General features: G+C 42.8%; 1 protein-coding gene across 3 annotated transcripts in view; it reads right to left on the bottom strand.

Annotated features, from left to right (window-relative positions):
* The window catches only part of TLN2 (talin 2), a 144,394-nt gene extending 119,591 nt beyond the window's left edge, over positions 1–24,803 (bottom strand). Inside the window, exon 1 of one of the 3 annotated variants that reach the window (XM_052671576.1) lies at positions 24,779–24,803. The gene's annotated coding sequence lies outside the window, so the exon portion shown is untranslated. Of the gene's footprint in view, positions 1–21,512; positions 21,635–21,810; positions 21,950–24,778 lie in introns of those variants that run through there. The other 2 variants (XM_052671577.1, XM_052671574.1) reach the window with 2 other exon arrangements.
* Positions 24,804–26,026: the final 1,223 nt, after the last annotated feature.

The raw sequence follows: 26,026 nt of genomic DNA, 5'->3' as shown, positions 1-26,026 counted from the left end.
GATAAATTATTAGCAAACCAGGGATGGAGACCTAACAGCAGCAACTGCTACCAAGCACACACAAGGAATTGCGAATAGACAGGGTTTGATCAACGCTCCTAGGAGCGGAGATGAGAACAGAAAGAAGAAACTCGATAGATAATAATTTTAGGATCTGCAGTGTCACTATTTATATCACTTAATGCTTGTGGGAAGCAAATTATCATTATTTTCAATACGACTGTGATAAACTACAGGAAATCTGCAAGTCCTCAGGCACCTCAAAGTTGTTTGTGAATCCAGCTTCCTTTAAACACCAGCCATTTTTCCTTGCTGATATCTGACAGATAGATCATAAACTTCAAGGTAGCCAAAATCCACAATGTTTTGGCCAAATCATAACAGAATACCATTTAAAAATGCTGTATTTTAGAAGCTTTTTTAAAAGGCTATATTTTACTCTCACGCAACTCAGCCATTTGACATTAACAGACTTGGGTTAGAACTTAACATAAGTGAACTAAGCAAAAAATTACACTGGAGCACTAAAGGAATACACAGTGCGATGAAAAGAAATACTTTCAGCCTACAAGTGTTTGAGCATTGATGCTGTGGTGTTAACTTGGTGAGACATGCACCATCTACAGCTGAGGTGCTTTTTCATGGACTTCATCTCCCTTTCAAATTGCTGAAATACAGATTACATGGGTTTAACAAAGAACTTTTCTAATATCAATAATGGGCTTTGAAACTTGTAACACATTACGCTTTTAAGGATTACTTGCAGTGTTTCAATGTCTTAGAAGCCAGTGATGCAGGTACACATGCAACCACATATATGCATGTAGATATGCATAACAGTGTACCTTCCATTCCTCACTGGCTTCATTACTCCCAGTTACAAACAGGCCACTACTGCACACAGTTTGAGGCTCCAAGGATTATTTTACAAGCGGTTAGCTTTTCACAAAAAGATCTAAAATGAAGTCATTTGTTTGTCTTGAAACTATAGCAGCCGTCATTACTATTCACTTTACAATTGTTGCTCATCTGTGTAGTAAAGCTGGGCATTACAGAAGGCAGTCATTCACAGCATGAGTGTCTGATTGCTGAGTGTCCAACACAGAAGAGGATCAGATTCCACTATTCTAGAGCTACTCACAGTAACCTGCAAAGCCAAAGAAAGTAATGTAAGATACTACCTTTCCCCCTTTGATTATAATACCTGAAAGGGCCTTTCAGTTTTAAGGCTCAGCAGAGGAAGCTGTTTCACAGACAAAGATGGATGAACTAAAAGCCATTTCATCTTGTCTTTACAGATGAGGGCAGTAACAGTTTCAGTTAAGAAAGCTGAAGGCACACCAGAAATATACTGGGGATTCAAAGCAAACCTACATTACAGCCAACTTTTAGTTTACCTTTAATCCTTACTGGAACTATCGTACCCTTCCTGATACAAGACTAAAACCTTACTTTATTTCCTTCTCCCCCAGTTCTGTCTGTTCCATGGCTCCAAATCAAAAATACAGGTTGACATCGAGAAAGTCTAAAACTTTGACTCATCAACTAATCAAACATTTGCAGCTGTAACAGAAAACTGCATGTGATTTGTCTGCTAGAGGAACACTAACTAGAGATCAACACATAGCTCATGGAGCGGTGTCATTTCCTCACGTATCATTTAGATGTTTAAGACAGAAACATCCTTCCTCATGTCTATACTCAACTCATGCAAGCACTAAGACACAGCTCTATACCCTCTGCCACCAGGCTGACGATGTAAAGCAGAAAAAGCATCTCACCTAGAAGCAGAGTCATTTATTTCAATCAGTGAACTCATGATGTGCCATCAATCAACTTGAGTAAGCATACTTATTGAAACTAACAGCATGAAAGCTTCTACCTGGAAGCGCTGAAAATTATCTGAAAGAAAAATCATTCAGCATGGAAAAACTACTCTGCAGACTCCTCATAACCAGGTGACAGATGTTCACTTTCAACAGCTTCCTTTTAACATTAATAACAGAGGTTTGCTGCCATTTATCTTGGCTACTTTGTAGTACCAATACTACCAGCCTTAAGGACATGAGATGTCATTTGACAAAGGGCATAAGAAGGCTTCCACTTTATCACTTGCATAGGAAAGAAGTATCAGCCTATGAGAAATGATCAACTTTCTCACTGTATTAAAAGTTCAATCTAAGAAAGCAACTCTTAACTCTCATACTGCTTGCTTGTCATACGACAGCAGATAAGTCATTATCAACACACTCTCACTGTTTTATCACAACCAAACACACCATACATTTGTTTTCTCCCCTTAGTTTTCTCAGAACTGACTTGAAAATGTTGTTTCCTTATTCATTAGGATCCATAAAGATGAATAATGAGGGGAAAAAAAATCATTTAGAAAGATTCAGAAGCTACTAGATAGTATACTTTCATATTCAGCACACACACCCAAAAGCCACGAAACGTTAAGCCAAAGGCATGATCATTATTCAAAGAGCATCATCCATTTCAAAGGCATACAAAAATGGAAAATTTTCAGATGTCATGTTTTCTCCAATAACAGCTAAAAACTGCTAAGTTGTCATCACTAAACTGTCATTATCAATAACAGTGTTTAAGAATTCCAGGATTTTTTTTAAAGAACTATGTTATTAAACCTCAAGATAAGACATTCTGCAGTGTAGCTTGGGAAGAAGAGTGGTGGGAAAAAAAGATAGAAAAGAAATACCCCATAAGTTTGCAGCGCTACAAATAATGATTACAGAAGGGAATAACTTGGAAGGGGAGACGTTAAAAATGAATGGTAAAAACTAAAACTTGACTCCTTTAGGGCTATTTTAACATTTGATTCATATTGAAATGAAGGAAACAGAGGGCTTAGTATGCAATCATAGCTGTTTTCTGCTGATATCACTTCCCCCTGCTTCCTCTGCAAACATCCATTACAAGTAAAATTATCACCATGAGCTATTCAAAACTCCTGAGATGCATAAGCTTACACAAAGCACCTTCTCACCACAGCATCTTCTGAATAGATGAACAGCAAATAGCTTGTACTTCTGAAAAGGCACAGTTTTCATTTGTCTTTGCAAATGCCTTACTGAGACATCCTAAAATTGATGTATTTCACTCTTTCACATTATGAAAATCTTAGCTAGTCCAAGCATACTGTTTGGACAACCAGTGGTAGCCAGCTAAACACAAAACAGCTTTATGATTGCATCCCTACAAACAGCTTGGAGAGGGAGAATTCAGATCATGTTTCCATCCAGCAGCAGCTGACACAAAAGGAAAAGCTAGACTCAGCAGCAGCACACTCCTATCTTCAGTCTAATCTCTGTACTGTATTCGCACTAGTCAGTAAACACAAATCTAAAATGAAACAGTTAAAAATGGCATATCAGTGTTTCCCTCTTAAAGTTACCATCATGAGCAATTCTGAAGTGTTTCTGAAGGCATAACTCACACAAAGTTCAGCTATTTACATGTGTATTGTTTAGCTTTACCAGTAACAGGCGAGCACATCACCTGCACACCTGAAGACAGGCACTGCAGCAGGTAGGTGGCTGCTTCACTGCAGCTCTTCCTGACCCTGCTCCACCAAGGAGAATCTCCAGGAAGAGATCCTTCCCCAGTGGCAGTCAGCCCTTCCATGGGGTCTAAGAGAGGTGCAGCCAGGCTCCACTGCTGCTCACACAGCTGCATTGCCTTCACCTGTGCTCCCAGGGCTGACGGGTCCTTCCCACAGGTCTCCATCAGTGGGGCAGGCTGGGACTCAGCAGTTCCCATACACTATGTAACTTCTGTCTGCAAAACTATACATAAGTTTTTTTATAATTACTAAGTAATTATTTCCATACTACATGACATCATTTTGGAGATTAAGAGACAGATATCTATCTTAATAGCAAGTCTAGAAGTCTAGCACTCTATAAATTTATGCCATTTCATACACGATGCAACGATCCTTGAAATACAGAACACAAGTATGCTACAGATTTGGATGATACCCTTCTATCAGTATAACAGGGTTGACTGTGTGGTTCCAAGACTTTCTAGGACAATCACATGCAATCTCATGGCCAGCAAGCACAGCCAGCATTGTTAGAACACAATACCAAAAAAAAAAAAACAACACAAAAAAACCCCCACAACTGCCTGGGAAAGGTTTGGGTCTAAACGAAAACTTCTAAGAAATCATAAAGCTTTGAGAGATACTTTAGGTAGATTTCCTGCCATCATTTCAACTTTTCCACCATGATTCAAAGAATAACAACAGACCTGGGCAGTTCATACCAAGAAAAATAGTCAAGCCTTTACAACCCTCATTACATGAACACAGACATTTAGGATCAACTTGGCAAGCTGTCATCCAGTGAATGCAGGGTTATTAACATGCACTTCAAAGTGTACTGGCATTAATGAAGCTGCCCATAAAGCATGTCAGCCTCCAGTGGATTACTTGTGTTACAAGAAAGGGTACTTATTGGTAGTGACCAATACTGCATAGTTTCTTTCTTTTATTGACCTAAGCCTTGTGCTAGAGGTATGTATGCTTGCATATAAAAATAACAGGGATAATTAATTCTAGGACCTCTTACACAGAACTGGCTCTCTGAAATACGTAAAGTAAAGCTTAATGGACATTCAATTGAGAAAACTTAATTAGGACACTGGTTGATTAAAATAATTTCAACAGAATAAAAGTCCATCTGTATGCATGCCCCAAAGAATCGCAGTACGATGCATAGCAATTGCAGCAATCCATGTTATTACACACCTGTCTGGCTCTACAATACAAGTGAGAGAAAGTTAAGTCAAATAGAGCTTCCTGCCTATGAACAAGCATCAGCTGAGCTAACAAACCTCAAACAAACAAATTCTAACCTCAGATAAAAAGAAACACTAGCTGGCTGGAATTACAGTTGCATGAAGCCTTTCCAATTCTGATGCACTATGCCAGCTGTAAAAGCTGTATCCGCTGATCCTACCAAGTATGCCAACCACAATTAACTAAGTGCAGAACTGCCATGTCATTTAATCAATATTTAAACTATCATTTCTAAAACTGTCTAAATCAGAAGGCTAAGCTGTAATTGGTACCTTAACAATACCAGCAGCATACAGAGCAGTCCATCTAAACAGTTCTTAAAAATGCTTAGCCAGCTTCCCTGCCAGTGACCAGCCTGAGTCCATGCAGTGAAATTCCTTTCAGAAGCATCATCCTGCTCTTCAGGAGCACATTTGGAATAAACTTCACAAAAAGATTCAAAGAATCAAGTCTTCAAAGTCAAGTTCCCTGACGTAGGTGCATTAACAACAATCTTCCTCTACAGCATAACTTTAAGCAACCAGGAACTCCCAAGAGCAATAAAGCTAACTCCAATCTTTCACACTCCCAGGGGAAAGGTCTGCAGAATCAATGCAAGAGCTGCTATTCCTTCTACAGGCTCAGTTAACATTCAAGACTGGTAGGTTTCAAATGCTCTCTGTAAATGCTAACTCTGTTTCTCTTGCAGCTTCTTCTCCCACCCTTCTGCAGTTCTGGAAATTCATCCAACATCACCTTGCTCACTTCTCTCTGGAGCAGACAATTTCACTCTACAGTGCATAATAGCACAACATTTCCACATTTGCACCACTCTTCTCACGTTGACTTGGCTATGACTCAAAGCCTTTAAAACACAGGGTTCTTAGCTTGCTTCCTATCCATTTTCCCTTATGCATATAAGGGTTGACTCAGCCAACATAACAGCTCAGTGTTTCAATTAACAAATCACCAAATGGTATTTAAAAATTACTTCTGTCAAAACCATGAATGTGGAAACCCCTGCATAACTCTGATGACAACTGAGTCAGTTGTATCTGCACTCAAAATGGATGCTTGAAGTCCCTCCTTCCCATCTCCTTCTCCCATTTGCTCCCTTCAGCTCCAACGTGATGGAGGTAAAAAGCACAGACATTCTCAGAACAGCCCTCACAGCTTCCAAAGTCTGCCATCTAGATGGTTTTAGATACCGTTACTGAAAAATCATTTGCTTTGCTTCTCATATAAGCTGTGACAAGAACATTCATCACTGTCACAACACCCATACCACCCAGTGTAGGTCAGCAAGCCAGTGAAAGATGGCTTACCCACAGCAACGGATGACATTTGAGAGGTGGCTGTTTTTCTCTTAGTGAAACTGGCCAAAATGTACAAAATGGATAAGAAAGCTTTCTAACCTTTGAAATAGCAAGCTTTTCTGCAGCAGAAAACATATTTATCTTCTTTTCCTCTATCTTTTGCTATGTTCATTGGAAAGTCAGGAGAAAACAAAAATGAAACAACGATATATTAAAAACAAACAACAGTGATATACGGGGGAAAAAAAACATGTTAATTATTTTAAACATCTTAAAGAAGAGACAGGGATGGCTAAGAAAGAACCAGTCTCCCCACAATGTATTAGCTCCCAACTAGATTTTTTGTTTTAAACCTATCCCCTCTCAACCAAATTTTAGGAGAGACAGAAATAAGTATCAGGAAACACATCAACAGTAAACTGACCACTACAAGTGCTAAATTGTATAGGACAACATGTTTTAAAACAATCACAGAAGAAAACTGAACAGTGTATACTGAATTCTGCTCAAATAACTATTTCCTTCTGAAATGAAGGAGACAGATTGGATTAATAACTCACACAGAAGAGCAGGATGATACCAGTTTTACAAACATGAAGCTGCGTAACCTGAATCCAGCTGAAGGTCTAAAGCACACTTCATCTCCAGAAGTAACTCATTTCACCAGTTAGAACTGGAAGCTCATAATGCTGGAGGACACAGCTATCCACACTTGAGAAGCAGAGCACTCCTATGAAGAGGAATACATTCCCTGGGGGATTCAGTTCTCCTCAGTTGGCACTGCCCCAGTCCTATCCTTCACTTCACCTGGCTGTATCCAAGGTACCCACAAGGCCCACAGTGCTAACCCAGCTTTTACGCCTTTAATGAGGAAATACTCAAGCAAATGTGCTCCAGAAATAGCAAGAAATGTCTCCAAGTGTTTCTCTATCAGATAAGGTCATCATTCAAGCCTACAATCAACAAGGAAGTTCAAAGTTAGGCTATTCCTTTCACTGCTGTCAACTGTACAGGAAAAGGTGAACTCACATGCATGGTACTGCCCATTACATTGAGCTTTTTCTGTCAAAGGTTCGTACAGATCTGCCTAGCTGACTGCACCATCACAGCTTCACAACACAATCAGTGTTACATTCACACTCCTAGCTATGAAGAGCATTCGTGGAAACTTCCACAAAAGGCAAATGGCACAAGTTTCTCTCTTCCTTTAAACAAATCATAATTCTCACTTCCTCCCAAAATTCACTCATTTCACTGATTTCAGCTCAAGCCTTCTACACTATAAGACTTAATGTAATGAAAGTGGATTCATGAATAATTTATATAAGAGATGTCAGATAACTCATTGCAATGCTTATAGAAAACCTCAAGACACATGTGGGGAGGAAAAAAATGTTTTCTTAATAAATTGGATATGACAGCTGCCTCCACTTTCTACATTTGTAACCGACAACAATTCTCCACAGTGTGACAGTATGCTATTTCTCAGCTGCAGAAATGTAACCAGAGAAAATAGATTCCTTCTATATTGGTAGCTAAAGAAACGTACGTAAAGTGTTCAGCAGCAAAACATTCACCATGCCATCCTTAAAGAACTGGATACCAAGTGTTCCCAATGTTGACATAACTCAAATTTTTGAAGTAGCTCGAGTGTGACTGAAAACTGGATTTTTCACATCTTATCAAGATGTTCTCTCACAGCTAAAGGAGCACTGTACACGCAGGTTCGCTGTAAACATATGAACCTGTCTTCTTGCCTCAGACACTATCAGTGCCAAAGGTCTTCATCAGCATCAGTTTTAGCAAAGGTAATTACACAGCACAGACCTTCATGAACACAAGGAAACAGCCTGGCTTACAGCAAAACCAGGAACACTGCTGCTCTGGAATGATAGCAGGCTTTGTCCTCCTCCCAGCTCTCATTTAAGCCTTAGCTCCTGATAAATGCCATAGATACAACTATTGCAGCCTACTTCATTTAGCTGCAATAAATAGGGGCTTTGTTTCCATGTTTGAAGAACAGAAAGAAGGCCCACCCCACACATTTGTGAAAGCGAACTGGAATGCAACAGCATAAAGGTCTTCAACTGTTAGTGGCTTCACATTTACAAAATACAAATTTGTTATTAACTTGTCAAAGCTAAAGACTTAATGGATTACCTCTACTCCTCATTAAAAAGCACCATATATACCACAAACACACGTACAAACAGCATATAACAGATGCTTTTAGTCTACTTGACTGTCAGATAATTGCTCACATATTCAAATGCATACTGAGAGCAGCAACTTCCATTGCACTGCAAAGAATCAGAAAGGCATGCATACTCATAAAAGGTTGCATTGTACCTTTTCCCCCTATCTTATTCTGATTATAACTTGAGATTTAAGGACTGTAATCTTGTTTCCTCTGACCATTTCAGAACTCCCACTAAAACTTCCCAAAGAAATGTTGTTCTGCAAGAAGTATAACTGAAAAAGGTGATACTCCAAATCTGAGACATGCTTTCTGTAAGCATGGAAGGCACATGACTGCAGTACTCCAAGTGGTCACTGTTACTAACACCAGCTCTACATGCTAGACGTTGTTAAGGGAAATGCCCAAATATATGGTCAGGAGAACCAACAGTTTCAATTTTCACAGAAGCATCATATTCAAATGCATTTAATTAAAGTGGAGATAATGACTTTAACCATTTCTTGTTTTCCACAGACAAGATATGAGTGCAGGGGTTCTTTTATAACTTTAAAACATAGAATGCTTTCTTGCAAAGATGAAGAGAAAAAATATTATGGGGGAGAGAAAAGAATTGGCTAAGGAGAAGTATGAAGAGAAGAGAGATTAGTTTCATTTAGCAAATAACTGTCGGGAAGTGGCAAATGAAAGTAACAGTTATGGCTTAATGGGAAACATCTATGCAAACAGGAGCTGTAGTTAGCAGAGGAGACGTCAGTCTTGAGGGAAAATTTTGGATATCAATCTTTGTGCTGAAGGCTATGAGGGTGATTCAAGTTTCTGTAATCCTTTTTGAAAACAAAGGCTGCTATTCAACCCAAACCCCTATGTTTAATATTTCAGCCATCTCAAAGTTTGTGACCAATAGCTGTCTCTGTAAAGAAGTTCATAACCACAGAACTGAACTCAAAGTAAAGCAGCCTCATTCGTCTGTGTTTTCCTCACGTTCCAAGTGAGAATTTAGATCTGATGACAAATCAGATGAGCACTCTGGACCTCACCTCCATCTTCTACTGGTGACATGCGTCAGGGGAAGCAGAGCAGCTCACCCAGGTGAGCATTTTCAGCAAAGGAAAGGGAGAAGGCAGAGGAACCAGAAGTACTACATGTAATCATCCTAATCCAAAGCCCTGGACTAATTACTAGAACTGCTTGTCTGTCACTGCCTGATGCTGGGACCTCACCCACCAACAGCAAACATTTCAAAATAAACCGCATTGCCACTTCTGTAACTTTACCAGTGGGTACAATAGATGTTCTCACATTTGGCACCATAATCTCTGTCCATTACTTGTCTTTAGGATTAAAGGAAACACACACACACACACACACCAAAAAAAAAGGTTACACACTTCTGAAAAAAGCATACAGTGTAACCATAATGAAAAATGGCATTCCATCAGTGGTACTCTAAAAACATCAGGAAAACGAGATCAATGCACTAGTTAACATGATAGCATAGAAAGAATTAAGTGTTAAGCCTACTAAACAGATGGAATCACCTCTCCGACAGAAGGCAGTTTTCAACATCTGAAACTGAAATAAAGCAGTAATTTGGATCAAGAGTTTTCCCCTAGAAGGAGCAGAATAGGAAGTTGTTGCCAATGTACCTTGGAGGAGAAAATTATTCTGCCTATTACCACTGACACCGTGATCACCTAAGAATAGTTCTGCATGCACAGACAAGGAATGAGCACTGAAACCAGTGATAAAACAGTGAACACATCCAAAGGATGAGTTATCATTAGTTGCTGCAGCAGTTTTAGCTCCAGCATTTTGACTTAAAAGGCAAACATAAGAAAGCCCAAAGCTGTAAAATCACAAGATCTCAAATGTCTGAGAGAATTACAATATAATGACCAAAGGGATGGGTGTGGAGAGGTGGGGCACAAGTGAAGGAGATGCTGCAAAAGCAATCACTGCTCACGATTTGACCTGATTGTGCCAGTCATGGAGAGCCCGAATCAGACAAATCTGATTTCATCTTCTCTGAAAAGATAAAAGGACAGAGAAGGACTGGCAAGAGCCTACTCACAGCTCACCTTTTTCAGGCTAATTCTAATTTCTCTCACTGCTTCACTACCTTAATTTGGGAAATGATACAGAAAAAATACTTGTCAGATTTGTTTCATTATCCCTTCAGTTCAGCCAGAAACTGAGCTTAACCACATTTTCCCTTCAAAAACCGAATGACACCATGCACAAAATACTGGCAGTTACTGATTTTGCTGTATTACCCACCTACCTGGCACAACACATTTTACACTGCAATACAGGACTAGTGCTTTTCATTCTGTGCACCAGAAATCACTGACTTAGAACTCATATTCCAGTGGCAGTGCGTCCGACAAACTAACACTTAATCGCTGCAAAATCCAGAGATACAAGCAGCATGATCAGGGGGGTGCTAGTAACTTCACCAGCTCACAGCTCAAAGTACACTGGTTTTGGAGTACAGCTTGTTGGCAGGAAGGCACACAGCACTGTAAGACAGAGTTTGAACACGAAAGCCATGAATGAGGGAGGGAGTTGCAGGGGAATCCCCTTCTTTCTCACTTCTATTTATAACTGAAGGCAAGTAAGGTCATTTCCAATTTAACACTCAGTTCTCAGAGCAGCTTCTGCTGGAGAGGGAGAAAGTAACAAAAGTTACATGTATTTCAAACAAAATGCCTCAAGGCAACAAGTAGCAAACTTGATAAGCTATTCATAAACTTTGTAGGACAAATGACACTGAATACCTAAAAGACACTAGCGACCAAGTCAGTACTTGGGGTTCTGTGTGTTATTTTAATGTCAAACGCAATGAATTCTAAAGTATCTGGCGTGGAAATGAGGAGTAAAGTAGTAAAACTAACACTAGTTTCCTTATCAGCAGTAAGAAAGAATACATTCTTTATTGGTTGGGTTTATTTGAAATTTCTGTTAGACTTCAAGTGTCCTTTAGAAAGCAGGCTTCAGTAGTTGGGAACATTCTTTCAAAGGGAGTCTCCAGCCCAACCTAGAAAGGCAGCGCGAGATTAAATACATCTTCATCTCTGCCAAGGTAGGACTGCTCACCAGACAGCAAATAAGACTCATCCCTAAACGTCAGTAAGAATTTATAGCAACTTCTCTACGTGATTCAATACCTGTCAATCCACAAATAAAATCCCTACCCTTACACAGAACATAATAAACCGAGATGAAAATTGCATTAGTGACAATTATTCAATCTGTGCTGCTTGGTAGTAAGCATTTCTCACCAGCATTTGGAAGGAGTTATTTATCACAAACCATAGTCAACCAAAGCCACAAGTTTTTAGTATCAGCACCAAGCAATTGAAACAAATGCTCTCTAGAAAGCACAGCTAAGACAGAACCAAAGAAGAGCAGGCACCCATGCTGTGAGTGGTCAACTCAGAAATGAAAGAACTGCTTTCCATGGAGCTCAGTGCTCCAAGCTTGCTAACTGGACACTGAATTTTTGTGGGTTTCCCCAATGATTTTCATCTCAAGTCTTAAAACTGTCACCTAGCTAAAGAGACACAACCACCACAAGTTTCACTGCAGCAGGATTAACTCTTTCCAAAGCAGGATTCTAACTTCAGTTGTGCTCACCAGGCATGCATGCAGGCACTCATTTCCCAAGGAACCACCCCTTTGTTTTCACAAGCTGTACTTCAGCATGAACCTACTAAACATTTCAGCAGTGCTGAACAGTTTGGGAAGGAAGAGAAATAGAAAGAGAAAAAAAAAAAGGGGGAGGAAAACATACATACATATTTACACTGCATACATGAACTCCACAAATAACAGATGCAGGCATTTAAGGACAAAGTTAAATGCCAAAATCCAAGAAATTTCTTTTTGAATGTTGTGCTAAGTAGTAACAGAGAATAACTGACAATCAACCAACAAAATCTTGTATTTTCCTCCTTTTTACCACTAAAGAGAAGCAAGAAACTCAGAAGCACACACTTAGCAGTTCTTCTTACTTAAGTTTAAACTGAATTAGCAACATACAAAATCCTAAATGAGGCACAAGTGGAGAGCAAGCCAGAAGCTAAAAACCTCATTTAGGTTATTGAGTCAAAGTGACACTAATGCTCAGGAAGCTGAAAGAAACTTGTAGTTACATGTCACTGCAAGATGAGATCAGTTTTATTCCTGTTAACATATATTAAAAAAAAAGGTGTATTCCCAGGTAAAATGGCCTGAATACACTTCTGACCTTTCCTTAACTGCTGGCTATCAAGACAAAATATCATCAGGTGTGTAACGTAGCTCAGTATGATCAAGATGGATTTCTAATATTCACTGTTAGCAATAGTAACTCACTTATGCAGGTCAAAAGCTGCACTTCCCTCATCAAAAATAACCAAAATTTGTCATCAGAAAGCATTTCACCAAAATACGTTTTTGAAAAAATGGTTTTCAGATTATTATGCCAGTACATTCCAAACCCAAGCCAATAATAGGAAACACTTCACATACTTCACATATAACACCAGTGTTTAATACAATAGTCGTGTTCACTTATGCTGTTTGTTTAGCTTGCTAAACAGTAAATTCATGAAAATATGTTGCTACATTTGAGTTATGATTTTATTATTTGCTATTCAGTGATGCTCTGAACAGCACTGGATTCCGAGTGCCATCTGTAAAGGAAACAGATTCCCTACTACAGTAAGATTAGGCTTGCCATTTGTTGAATATGCTTAAAGTAACACCCGCCATCAATAAATCCTGATAGGGCAATCCAGAAACTGCTGGGCTTTTTATGCACTATTAGGTTTCCTGAGAAAAGGCATACTTCTGCAGATTAAGGAGAGTTTTAAAATTAATGCTGACGGGCAAAATCTGCTCTCCAGGCTTCTCGTGTCATCAGAACACAGCAATTCAGACTTGTCATTATGTTCAGTGAATACATAAAGGGCTAGGGACATACAAGCTTAATAAAGCTTCATACTCAAGGTACAGGTCAATATCTGCCTTCAGAGTCAATATTTCAGATCCATACCTGATATTTGGGCTTAGAAACTAATTTGCTATGGCATAATTACATAATTACTTCTCTGTCAACCACCAAAGTCTCTGCCTTCACTTCTGACAGAACAAACACATATCTATGATGCTCCTGAGAAGGGAAGAACAGTCATCACTCAGCCAACACTACATATCCAATGCAAGGAAAATAACTGCTCCCTGAAGAGTCTCAACCTTAACTGCGCTGAAGGACCCTACTGTGCTGCCCACATGGCTACCCCAGCTTTGATCCCCAAAGCAGTCCCAGAGCCCACAGATGGGCTACAGGCTATAAGAAGAGAATGCAGTGTCACGTGGGGATAACTCGGCCTTAAACTACCAACCCTACTTTTCCCCACAGGGAGAGAATGAGAACACAGAAACAATTGATGCCAGTAATTCACTGATACAGGATGTGATAATTCCGTGTAAAGGTTTACTGCAAAGAAACAGTACCAGAACACAATTCACTTGTGAACACTTTAGCAGCTTATGCACAAATAATAGCCCTCTTGCCACTGACTTGTAATGGCCACATTGGAGCATTCAAATCAATACCATAGCCTCGCTATCCAACCGTTTTTTAAAGTTTTCATAAACTTTCTATAAAGTTACTTTGCAAAGTTCTGTATCATAACACAAACTTCAGCAGCTGTTCTATGTGTGCACACGTGCATCGACAGTTCCAAGTCACTTGGAGATACCTTAAAAATGAATCTCTAAAGCCTCCAGCAGCAAACCCCCCTCAAGCACAAGGCCTCTACTCATTGCCAGAGGCACAGAAGATAAAGCCTCAGTTGCTCAGCTTGTCCCCAGCACCTCCATTGCCATGCAAAGCGGCACCCATTGCTGCTTCCTGCTATTTATTCCTGTCCCAAAAGGAGTTAGGTCTCAAAGATAAAAATCACAAATAAAGGCAAGATAAGCTAAATTGGAGACACTTCTTACAAAGGAAATTCACTCCAAAAGAAAAAAAACCTAACTGTAAACCACACAGAAATAAATGTTGGTAACCTTATAGTCAGAGCTTCTTGAGGTCTGCTTCTATGTAAAGATGGGTGCTTACTGTGCCTTGCCATGCTAGTACAAAGACCACTTCACAGGTAGCAACGCTATTTTAAATAATGAGGTACTCCTTGAGCAAGAATTTTTAAGAGTTTAGTGAAGAAAAGATCAGTCTGTATCTCACTACTGTAACTCTTCAGTCTTCACAAAGCTGTAACTACAGGTAAAAAACCTACTTCTCATTTTTCCTTTTGTCCATGTAATTTCTGTGCTCATTCTACATTTTGCCTTTGGTTTTAAGAAGTTCCTTGTAAACAACTGAAAAAGAAACCACCTATTTAGCCTTCCCTTTTTACTGAAGGCCTGTTATCTACAATCCCACCTTGTTTCTGCATCCTCTTCAGGGGCTGAAGTTGCATTCCATTCCTGACGACCCACATAACAGCTACAGAACAGAGCTGTACACGGAGATACACTTTTTGGGTGGGTACCACGACAGCATTGGAGCCTGATAGCAGACGTTTAGCAGGTACTTGAAATTTATCTTTAAGGGAAGTTCTGTAGCTTCAGGATGAAAACTACACTGTAGTGCCTGCTAAACAAACTGAATAAGAATTGCTGTGGCTTCTTAGAAGTCCCAAACAAAAGAAAACAAACAAACAAAAAAAGACTACAATCACTTAAGAATGCTTATTTCTACAAGTTTACCTGGCGTGACCCGAGGCCACACTTCACAAAGGGGTGCTCATTAAACTTAGAATGTTGTCACAACACACAGAGGTCACATTACCAAACACTACCTTTTAAATACAGGAATGTGAGGTCAGCAAAGACAAGGAATTCTAACCAGGGAAACGCACCAGTGGTTTAGGGCCCTCTGTAGCTGTGATCTCGCCCAACCCAGCTCCACTCTGGCCCCAAGAAGTGCTATTATGCATTCCATGTACAGAGACTAGGGAAGATTTCAGTTTTCCTTCAAAATCCACACACGTTAACTGCTACAATCATGGCAAAACTGACAACTTTTTTCTAACATACAGTTGTTCAAGGACACTGAACGCATCAATTCAACACCTGAGCAAACAGACTTCAAATCCCTGCCCTGCTTTGATCACCTGCAGTTGAATACAAACATCACCACCACTCGTGGCCTCACCGGTAGCTCTCCAGTTCCCAGGTGAGGAAACCGGTTACATAACACACAGATCTGGTTCACACAATAAGCAAGACAAAAATAAAAACAGGCCTTCATTGTTCAGGTGTAGAGCATGCAGAGCAAGGAGGAGGCCCCCAAAATTACAGACTAAAGTGAAGACATTAAGAATGAGCAAGAGACCTTACCTAGCTGCAAGACAGTGAAACCCAGAAACTAGATCCATGCAGATGGGCTCTGGCATGTCATTACCAGGCTGTCAGCAGTGATAGAAGTAAATGCCTCATAGAGCCAAGGAAGACAAGATAACAGACAACTAAGAATGGTAAACAGGTCTCTCTAAGGACAAAACATCACTCACCAACACAGCACGTGTTAATCCATCTGAACCGATCCCATACATGACAACATCCTCTTCGTGCAATGGCCTCAGATAAGGACCATTAGACTCTGCAGTTCTCCTCCTCTCCTCTTAATACCTGGGTTTGCAGTACTAAATTTGTAGTCTGACCTGTCCAATATCACATGCAAAATTTAGTTTACCACTTTCTTCACAGGTTTCAGTCTTCTCTTCAGTTACGCTTCTCTGGTCCCCTTCAGCTGCTTTTAGATCTGGTTAGGATCTCCCTGAACACATAATTCACTTCCAGTTGCACTGACTTGGACAATTACTTCCAACTGCAAACAACAAAACTTTACTTGTTACTTGTTCAAGTCTACAATTTTCCAGAGGGTGGGTACATAGAAGACCTTGGGTTCTCCTTTAGGGTCTGTAGATCCCCAGCGAATGCACGTAACATTTCCCAGGTGTACTATAAACACCAAAACAAAGCGATCTCATTTTCCACAGCCTTTGCCTTTTTAGAACGAAGCTGGGCATTTCTCTCTCCCTCCCTGTAACACTGCCTTCAGAGATATCCTAACTTAGGAGGTTTGCTGGTTCCTTCTGCTCTGCCCCCGCATTCCTGCTGTGCAGCAGCGGTGACCACTTGATCCCTTCCTCAGATAGCTCAGATACCTCCTGCTAATGGGAGATGAGTCTTTACACTATGAACTTAATTAATACAAGATAATTTTGTAATTAAAAATAGGAAAATCACAAGGAATTGCAGAACTTGCAGGCTACCGGGAACTGCAGCATCCAACTTCTGATTCCTGATTTCATTTATTTATAAATTCATTTACAACCTTGTTCATGAATTTACATTATTTCTATTACTTCAATGTTTTTACCTTGTCTAGATTATTGCTTCCATTCCATACCACGATCGCATTCCTCTTGCCATTCTTCCCATTAGATTACTACAGGTCTTTTCTTCATCGGGGCCATCAATTCATTCTCCTCTTTCCCTCTGCCAATTACCACCTCGCTGTTTCCCCTTAGGCAGTATTTGGCTTATTTTAATTGGACAGTCAGAGGTAGCTGCCACCGGTGCCCTTAAGGACAATTAACGTATTCACTGGTACACATTCAAGCCTGATTTTTAGCACCAGTAAGTCTTCCAAACTGTTTCATGCTTACGTATTTCATGTACATTCAAACTCTCCAGAAAAAAAACACAGCTTTTCCACCTCTGCCAACAGCTAGATTCCACCTGAAACAAAGGGAGATTTGCCATCTTACAGATACCAGCTCCCAGAAAAGGCAAGAAATCTGTCGACATACAAGCATGCACTGAGGGAAGCACTGTGCAGCACAGAAGGCCTTCCTACACTGAGGACAACCCCGTTATGTAATAGGCTCTCACATCACTCAGCAGGAATACCCTCCAGTAACAAGCACCTCTCTCTCAGCTGTTAAAAATGCAAATTGTTATTCACCTTGAAAAACTAAATGGCCCACGTAATACCATTGATTCTTCATCATCTCAACTGTTATTTGCTGTGTCTAGAAGAGTGGGACCCTCACGGCTTCTTCCTGTGTTAAATGTCACTTCTCAATGGAAATAAAATCTCAGTCTTGCAAAAGCTGCCAAATAGAAAGACACATGGTCCATTTGCCATTCCCTTCAGCTCCCATCGCTTCCTGCTGCCCAAACGCAGAAAGCTGAGCTACCACTGACAATGCCAGCGAGGCAGTTCCAAGTGCCAGGCTGACCCACCCTGGCACAAATTCAAATGGTTGCTGCCAAGAAAAGGGACTCTAAGTAAGAAGCCAACATTATAGTACTGTACAGATATTTTAAGGCACCATATTATTGTACGATCACCCTCGGCCTGTAAAGTCAGTCAGGGTGTTTTCTGACTAAAAACAAACAAAAAAAGAAGCACTGGAGCTTTGAGAATCGAGGGGGTGGATCTCTGGGGATGGAATCCCAGCTTGCAGCTGGAAGTGGAAAACATCAAAATGTTATCACAATTGCTTCAAGTATGCAAGCTAATTCAAACTCAATTCCAAGATAAGCATGTGTGCACACAGCACAGCCAGGGAAACAGCTCTGACACAGCCATGAAATGGGTTTTCAGCAGCATTAGCAGGGACAGCAATCTAGAACGTTCAGCGTTCACAGTGACAAGTTTGGCACCAAGCGTAACCACAGGCTCATGGCCACCACCTCATTCCCAAGCCTCACTCAAAAGGCATCTGCTTATTACACACAGAGATGGAAGGACACAGTTCTCTAACTCTTGATCAGACCCAGGACTGCAGCACCATGTGGGCTGGCCTGGGCCTTGCAGGTTGTGAGCTGCCAGTGGCTTGTGCTCCTTTCAACACACCCAGATTTTTTCTCTTTTTTCTCTTTCCCCAATTCTTATTTTTTTTTTTTTTTCCTGAGAAAGGAATACATTACTTAATGGCAGCAATAAAAAAAAGCTTAAAATCAACGTGATGTTCATACCCATAACAACCTTGTGCACAGAGTTGCAATGGCTGAGATATTGTGCTTCGCATAGCTTTGTACTCAGGAACTGGGTTAGTCCAAAGGAAAAACAAACAAACAAAAAAAACCCCTCTTCTATCTCATTTGCATTTCCCTGCCACTTAGAGTTCTTCAATTTACTTCACATTCTTATCACTGTGTGTGGTCAAAAAGAAAATCCCAGAAGCAAAACCCTGCATTCCCCTTCAACTACAGACACAGGGCTATCTGAAGCCATGTCCAGCCATACAGCAGTAACATTTGTTCCAACTAACATACTCTAACTCAGAAACAAAACCTAACATGCAAAGCACTGCACTCTGGGACCGCCTCCCTCCATTTCCAACAACACACAACTGTTCTGTTTGCTGTTCTCAATTTGCATCAGCTCTCTATTGTCTGCAAAAACATGTATAAACAGACTTGCCAAATCTTGACAGGATTCATGAGCAGAGGAAAAAAAAAGAACTTTTGAAAGCTGAATACAGAGCTCTCACACATCTCTCCCTTTGCTAATTATATTCCAGCGCAAATGCAGCATCTGGATAAGAACTTCTTCACAAGAAACGACCTTTATTTAAACACATCAGGACATCTACATAGCTGGCAATTTCAAAACTCCAAGGCTGGGAGAGACAGGGAGCTGAAAACTGCTCCCAGCAGCAGCTTTGGTACCTTAATGCTAACACAGCGGATTGGAATGATGCTCCAGCGTGGGTCCTTTCCAACTCAGGACATTCTATGCTTCCACGCTACGCTGCAGCAAATGGCGCTGCCTGCACTTTATCACAAACATGCAATACTGCTATCACAGCAGCTATCTGACACTGAAATGCCACAGCAAGGGACGGAGGTGGCTGCCTGTACTACTGTTGAGCTGTGATGACTAATTAAGATCTAGCATTTTTGGAAGCTGCCCAGATCTTGCATTTGCACAGATTTTACAGATACATATTGGATAGGTAAGCATATAGATTAACACAGTCCAAACATTAATGCTTCAGATCATCCTTGCTATGCTGAGTCGACTTTTTGCAGAAACCATATCAAACAAGAAAAAGTTTCCACAGCAAAAACTAAGCCGTCAGGAAGACTACAGAGATCTCAGGATGCCACAGCCAGACCCATCTCTCAAGCCCACATCTCTCTCTCCAAGAATAAAGATAAAAAAAGAATCAAATAGACTGCAGTGCTGTTTTATGCTATTCAGTTATATTTTTAACTGCAAATGCCTTTTCTAATCTAAGCAGAATTTGGTGATTAAACACGTTGGCATATGATGAAAGAAGTCTAAGTAAAACTGCATAGCAAACCAAGCTCAGAGTTAAAGTACTTAATTCTTTGCAGTCCAAATGCAAATTCGTCTTTCCCAGTATCTTCTACTGCTGAACAACTATGCATCCATCGCACACTCCAAAAAACCTCTCACCCTCTGAGGCACTACTACAGTCCAATGGCAACATTTCAAATCAACTTAAATTAAGCTGTACCACATTCCATTACATGATATCAAGCAACAGATGTTACACTCCAAACACACAGGACAATTATGCAGAAGTACTCCAGGGAAAGAGCCACTATTTGGATGATAAAACGCATGGGTATACCATTAAAAATTGCCATGTTCTTCATCAAGTTTTACACAAAGATTCAGAACTTAAATACTGACTAACTTTGTCACAGTAACCCAGAGGCTCCAATGACAACCAGAAACAAGTGCTTTTATCTTACTTCGGCTCAGTGATTTTGCTACCAGCAGATAAGCTGGGAGAAAAATTCAGCCCTTCAGCAGTCAGCAGTTAAAGAAGCTGTCGTGAAGTTCACATGAAATGCACTTCTCAGAGGAAAGAAGACTTTTCCCAGCTCTGTGGTAACCTTCAATCTCAAGGCACTGCCTCAAAGATTTCATACATTGAAGGCTAGAGGGGAAGTAGTTTGGACAGCTTCATTCACTGCTAACCTAGCTAACAGCCGCACTGATTGCACAGCCTCTGACCATTACCTCAAACGAGAAAGCTTTCCACATCCTGCCATTTGTAAGGTATTCCTGCCTAACACTGAAGCTTTCACTCATACTTAGAAAATACACATGGCCATACAACTGAAAATAAACGTTGTTTTATTTAAGCAAGAGCAATCTGCTAGACCTGTTGTGCGTTTGTATTTAATCACACGGACATTTTCCATAGCTAATGGGCTCTCAACCACACAGACCTCCCGATGCCCTGAAGTACCGTGCCATGCTTTCAAACTTTGAGCAGGCTTGAAACTTAACAGGCTCAGAGTTGGCTCTAAGACATGGGTCTGTAACATAAGCTTTTAAACAAGTCGGAGTTTTTGAATGAACGTTCCTATTATCTTCTCAGATACACACTATGCAGCGGCAGGGTTTTAACACACAACAAACCACGTGGAGTAAACCAAGGGAATAGAAGGGCTACAGGGGTGTAGGGGGGGCAGGGAGAGGGGGGGAGAATGGAGAAGAGGCAGCAAGAGAGGGCAACAACCCCCCCGGGCACGCAGGAGCGCAGGCACGAGGCGGGCAGCGCACAGCCCGTGCGGGCAGCACCCCGAGCCGGGCCGCCCTGCTCCCCTGCCCGCCGGAGCGGCCCCCGCCCCGCCTCCGCGCCCCGGCCTGCGGGAACGGGCACGTGCACACTCGCGCGGCCGCACCGCGACGGACAAGGGCGCGTACAGCGAGATACGGCCGTCCTTGGGAGGTCGCCGCTTCGCACCGCGAGGATTTTCCTCTATCGCGGCGCATGGAGGCGGACGGCTCCGCGCGCCCACCCGCTATAGGGGGCTGCGCCTCCCGCCGCGGGGAGGATCCTGAAGGAGCCGGCGTTTCCCTCGCGCCCGGTCCCGCTCCCGGCGAGGCGGAGCCGCTCGTTCCCTCCCGGGGCTCGGCTCTCCCGGCAGCCGCGGCGCTCCAACTTGTTGTGCGGGCGGCGTTCCGTGCGGCTCCGCCGGCACCGCAGCGCCGAGCTGGGAGAGGCCGAGCTCCGCACGCCGGAGGCGGCACGGCGCGGACCTCTTCCCCCCCTCACCCCCCCTCCTTCCCCCGGTCTCCGCGGCGCAGCGCGGACCGGCGCTCCGCGCAGCGGTCGGGACGGGGGTCCGACGGTGCTCCTACCGACAAGGGCGTTACTGCAGCATCGCCTCGCCTCGCCCCGCCGCCGCTCGTCTCCTTCCTCCCTTCCTTCCTCCCTCCCCTCCTTCCCCCCGCTCCCGCCGGCTCCGCAGCCGCCGCCGCCGCCGCCGCGGACTCCAGCGCAGACCCCCGCCGGGAGGACAGGAAGCGCGTCATCACTCCGGGACCGCTCCGACGCCCTCCGCCCGGCTCTCGGCGCGGGCAGCCCGGGCGGCTCTCCCTCTCGCCCCCGCGGAGCGCGGCTGTTCCCTCCGCCGAGCGCGCGGGGCCCAGCCCGTACCTGGGCGCGAGGCAGCGGGCTGAGCGTGGCCCTCGCCGAGGAGATGCGGCGGCGCCTCTCGCGCGCGCCCGTCCGGATCCGCGGTTATCGGGGGCGAGCGGCGGCTCCTAAAGGAGAACGAGAAGGGCCGGGAGGAACGAGAAAAAACAAAACCGAGCGGCGAGGACCGAACCGGGCCCGGGGAGGCGGCAGACCCGCGCGCCGCCGCTCCCCTCAGGGGCCGTGAGGCGCCTCCCGCCCGCGGCTCTGCGCTTCCCGCCCGCACCGCCCCGGCGCGTGGCACCGCCGCTCCCAGCCGCGTTTCTGCGGGAGCCGGCGAAGCCCAGAGGTCCCTCAGCGTGCCTCCGCTGCTGTGCCGGTGGTTGGCGTGCCAAGACGCCTGTATTGACGGAAGAAACGGGATGGCTTTGCAAATGAAGTCCTTTATGTGAAATACCTGCATGCAGATGAGGGCTCTGCCAGCGCAGCTGTCCTTCAAAATCACGCACCCAAGTAACGGAACGCGGTGCAGCTGGAGCACAGCATCAAACCTGTCTCTGCAACCAAAGCATAGAGCCAGCCGGCAGCTGTTGGGCCTACAGAAGAAACTGAGCTGCTCAGAGGCACGAGCTGAGCGGTTTTGTTCTGTTTGCATTGCACAGTGCTGTAGCAATTCATGAGAACATCATAACACACACCAATATAACAACAATATTGTAACAATAACAGAGGTCTATCAACTGGTCCTTCCAGGAACCAGTATTTGTTATTTGAGCCATGGGAAACAGCCATACTTGAGTGGCAACAAACCCAGAGCACATACAGATTGCTGGCTGCCTCACATCACTTCAGCTCCCTGAAACTTGCGGGTGGACACATTTCTTCTGGAAAAGAGCAGCACCCATATAGATGAACCCAAACAGACTCACAGCCAGGTTCTTGTATCATCCAACACCTCTTCAGCATTCCCTGCAAATCTTTTGGCCTTTTGGTTCTATCCAGTTCCTACCAGGCTCCTGGAGCACAGAATCGCATAGCCATGAGCACACCCCACCCCAAAGCAGGTTCCCTACAGCACGTTACGTAGGAAAGCACCCAGGTGGGCTTGGACTATCTTCAGAGCAGCAGACCCCACCACCTCTCTGGGCTGCCTGTTCTAGTGCTCTGTAACCCGAAAAGCAAAGCATTTCTCACATTCAGATAGAACTTCCTGCGTTCCAATTTGTGCTCACTGCCCCTTACCCTGTTGCTGAGCCTCAAGCACCCATCCTCTTGGCACTACCCCTTATATACTGACAAGCACATGTAAGCTATAACCATCAGGCCCTTCTGCCAGCTGTGCTTTATGAGACCTGAGTATCTGCAGACACAGTAATCTCTGAGGTTGAATCTGGCCATAGTTACATGACTGGCAATTTTTTCAGTTTGTAACAGGGTGGAAAAAAATTCACTTTTTTCTTCCCAGAATAGAACATTTCTTGGTTTTACTCGTACTCAGATGACATTTTAAAACTGAAACATTCTAACACCATTCCAACATTTTGTTCTTCCATTTCCCTAGCTGCAAAATTGCAGAGCCTTTGTGGTAAGTGTGCTTTGTCAGAGCAAGAGTGCAGCCTGCTGTGCACCTGGGATGTGGCTGGGACTGGCAGTGGTGCCAGAGGTGTTCTCCAGCAGTGTGAGGTGGGACAGCAAGGCCAGGGGCATGCATCCAGCCTGGGAGAGAGACATTAACCAGCCCTCAAACCCATAGGAATGAAACAGCTACGTAAACCATCTATAAGTGCTGTCTTGCTTGTTCAGAGCCCTGCATTCATCCTTCTAATTGAAAATATTTTAGGATTCTACTACTTAATATAGCCCATGGAGGACAGCAATTTAGTGATACTTCAGGCACACCGTAGCTTAGGTGTGCATGCAGGGCTTCCTCTGCTGTGTGCTGCGAGCAATGTCCTAAGCTCCCATCCCAGATACATTTTAAATCTGCCTCAGAACACGTCCATTAAAATGCAGCACAAATCATACTCGAGCATGTAAATTAGAGTGTGTGTATTACTATGTCAATGAGCATTTCCACTGTGGAGTGACAGACTGAGAAAACTGACAGTGATAAAATAATCTTCCATTTTAAAAATGAGTGTTCTGCCACTTAGCAAGACACTTCAAGCGCCTCCATGGAAATGACATCACTTACAAGGCTCAGGAAGCACGATCCCTGTAGGATAAACTGACTGGGCAAAAATAAATAACAGCACTAACCAGCCAAGCAGCTAGCAGATGCTGGGGCTAAGATGTGACCACAGCAAGAACTGCATTAGAAGGCTTAGAAAGATGAACTGAGGAGGAATAGCTGAAAAACAACAGCATTTACATGGAGTCCAACTCATTGTTGGTGAGTCAGCCAAAATCAGCATGTTGTCAAAAACATCATTAGAGGAGAAATGCCTGTAGAACCCAGCTTACAGGACCTTTGTTTCTCCCTTGTTGTGGTAAGTGTGTTGCTGTACTGATATTGTTTAATTGTTTGGTTTTTGGCTTGAACTTGACTTCTAACCAACAGTAAAATGACTGTCTTTTCTTTCAAGAGCTTGCTACTGAACTCTGTAGTGGTACTCTACAGCACGAAAGATGAATAGAAGTAGTACCTTAGTAGTTTGGCTTCCATACTCTCATTTGTATCTGTCAGCAGATGAAGGCATCACTGATTATTTTTAAGTGTTGCTGTAAAGAAGACTCTTAAAAGCACATGAAGGTGACTGTGTAAATTCCTTCAAAGGTACATAAGCGTTCATTATAACATCTCTGGTAGTAATTAATTGTACAGTATTAAAAAGGTAGCTTGAAAGAAGCCTAAAAAAACAACTTTTGGGACCCTGCTACTGTAAGGTGCTGTACAATCAATGAATGTACAGATTTTATAGTTATGAGGTATATCAGAGAGCTCAGCTACATAGTTATTACACCAAAGCAGAAAAGATAGGATGCTCACCTATATCACGGGCTTGCTTACAAAACTCCAGCAAAGTAGATCTCCAGAAGAGATCTCTCCCCACTGGCAGTCAGCTCTTAAATGGGTCTAGGAGAGGTGCAGCCAGGCTCCATCCTTCCTGCAGCACAGGTGAGTTACCTTCACCTGTGCTTTTCATTGCTGACTCACTGCTCTCCTCAGGTGATCAATCAGGGGTTCAGGCTGTGATTCAGCAGTTCCCATACAGGTGCGTAGGTTTCTTGAGATTGTTGTAGCATTATTTCCTCTCCTAATGATTTTAGCTAATGTCTTCGTACTGCTGGTATTGATATTCTACCAGCTACAGTAGGAGGCTTCTTTGAGGACTTCATCCAGGTCTTAGTGCTAATTTAATTGACTTCTATCTGTATTTCTTTTGTTATTAGTAAAGAATTAAATCGTGGTTCTGGCTGTGTGGTTACTGTAACAATAACTTCATACCTTTTGTAACTATTATCTCATTCTGCCTTTACTACAGCAAAAGTCTTAGGTATTCCTGAAAAGCCTGTTAATTCTCTGTACTCCCGTTTGTACTGCTACTGCTTCATGTATAATTTTCAAAATCTGGGATGGCCCTTCTTATGCTTTTTCTTTTCACTTGTCCTTATATCTAGGGGAAACCAAAACAACAAAAGCACAAAACAAAACTAAAAAATTCAGCCACTTCTCAATTAGAGAATTCATTTACAGAGTTAATATCCTTAGTAAGGAATACTGAAGACAAAGACTGCATAAAATAAAGAACATGTTTGGTACCTAATCTAAGGGGAAGAGCAGCTTCAGAAGTTCAAAAAGCATGAAGAATAGGGTTGTTATTCAGCTCTGGTTCCCACAGAATATGTCAGTCCCAATGAAGTTAATGGGACACAGATTTGGCAATGTGTGAGGTCAGGAGACTGAGAGCAAAGCTGGTCCCCTCTGAGTTGCATCTTGCATGGTACGCAGACTGAAAGGGTCACAAATGGGTGCCCCAGCAGTCTGCCTGCCCTCATGCACAGCATCTGTACCATCAGAGAAACAAATGCCACAGCAGTGGTATGCTCTGCAATGCTGTCCCTCAGAGGGCCTTTTGTTTGTAAGCTCCCTACGGCTTCTGACAAATACACTTTAGCATCAGTGTTTGTGGCTGAACTACATTCTGATCTGCTGAACACTTCCAGGTTTTCAGAACTGTTGTGGGAAGAGTTGGAGAACATGCGCTGTGATTGCTGTCTGCAAACTCATGTGCAT

The sequence above is a fragment of the Tympanuchus pallidicinctus genome, unplaced genomic scaffold (assembly GCF_026119805.1).
Source record: "Tympanuchus pallidicinctus isolate F22 unplaced genomic scaffold, pur_lepc_1.0 scaffold12, whole genome shotgun sequence".
Classification (NCBI taxonomy): Eukaryota; Metazoa; Chordata; class Aves; order Galliformes; family Phasianidae; genus Tympanuchus; species Tympanuchus pallidicinctus.
Note: the sequence above shows the minus strand (reverse complement) of the source record. Positions and strands in the feature narration are given on the sequence as shown.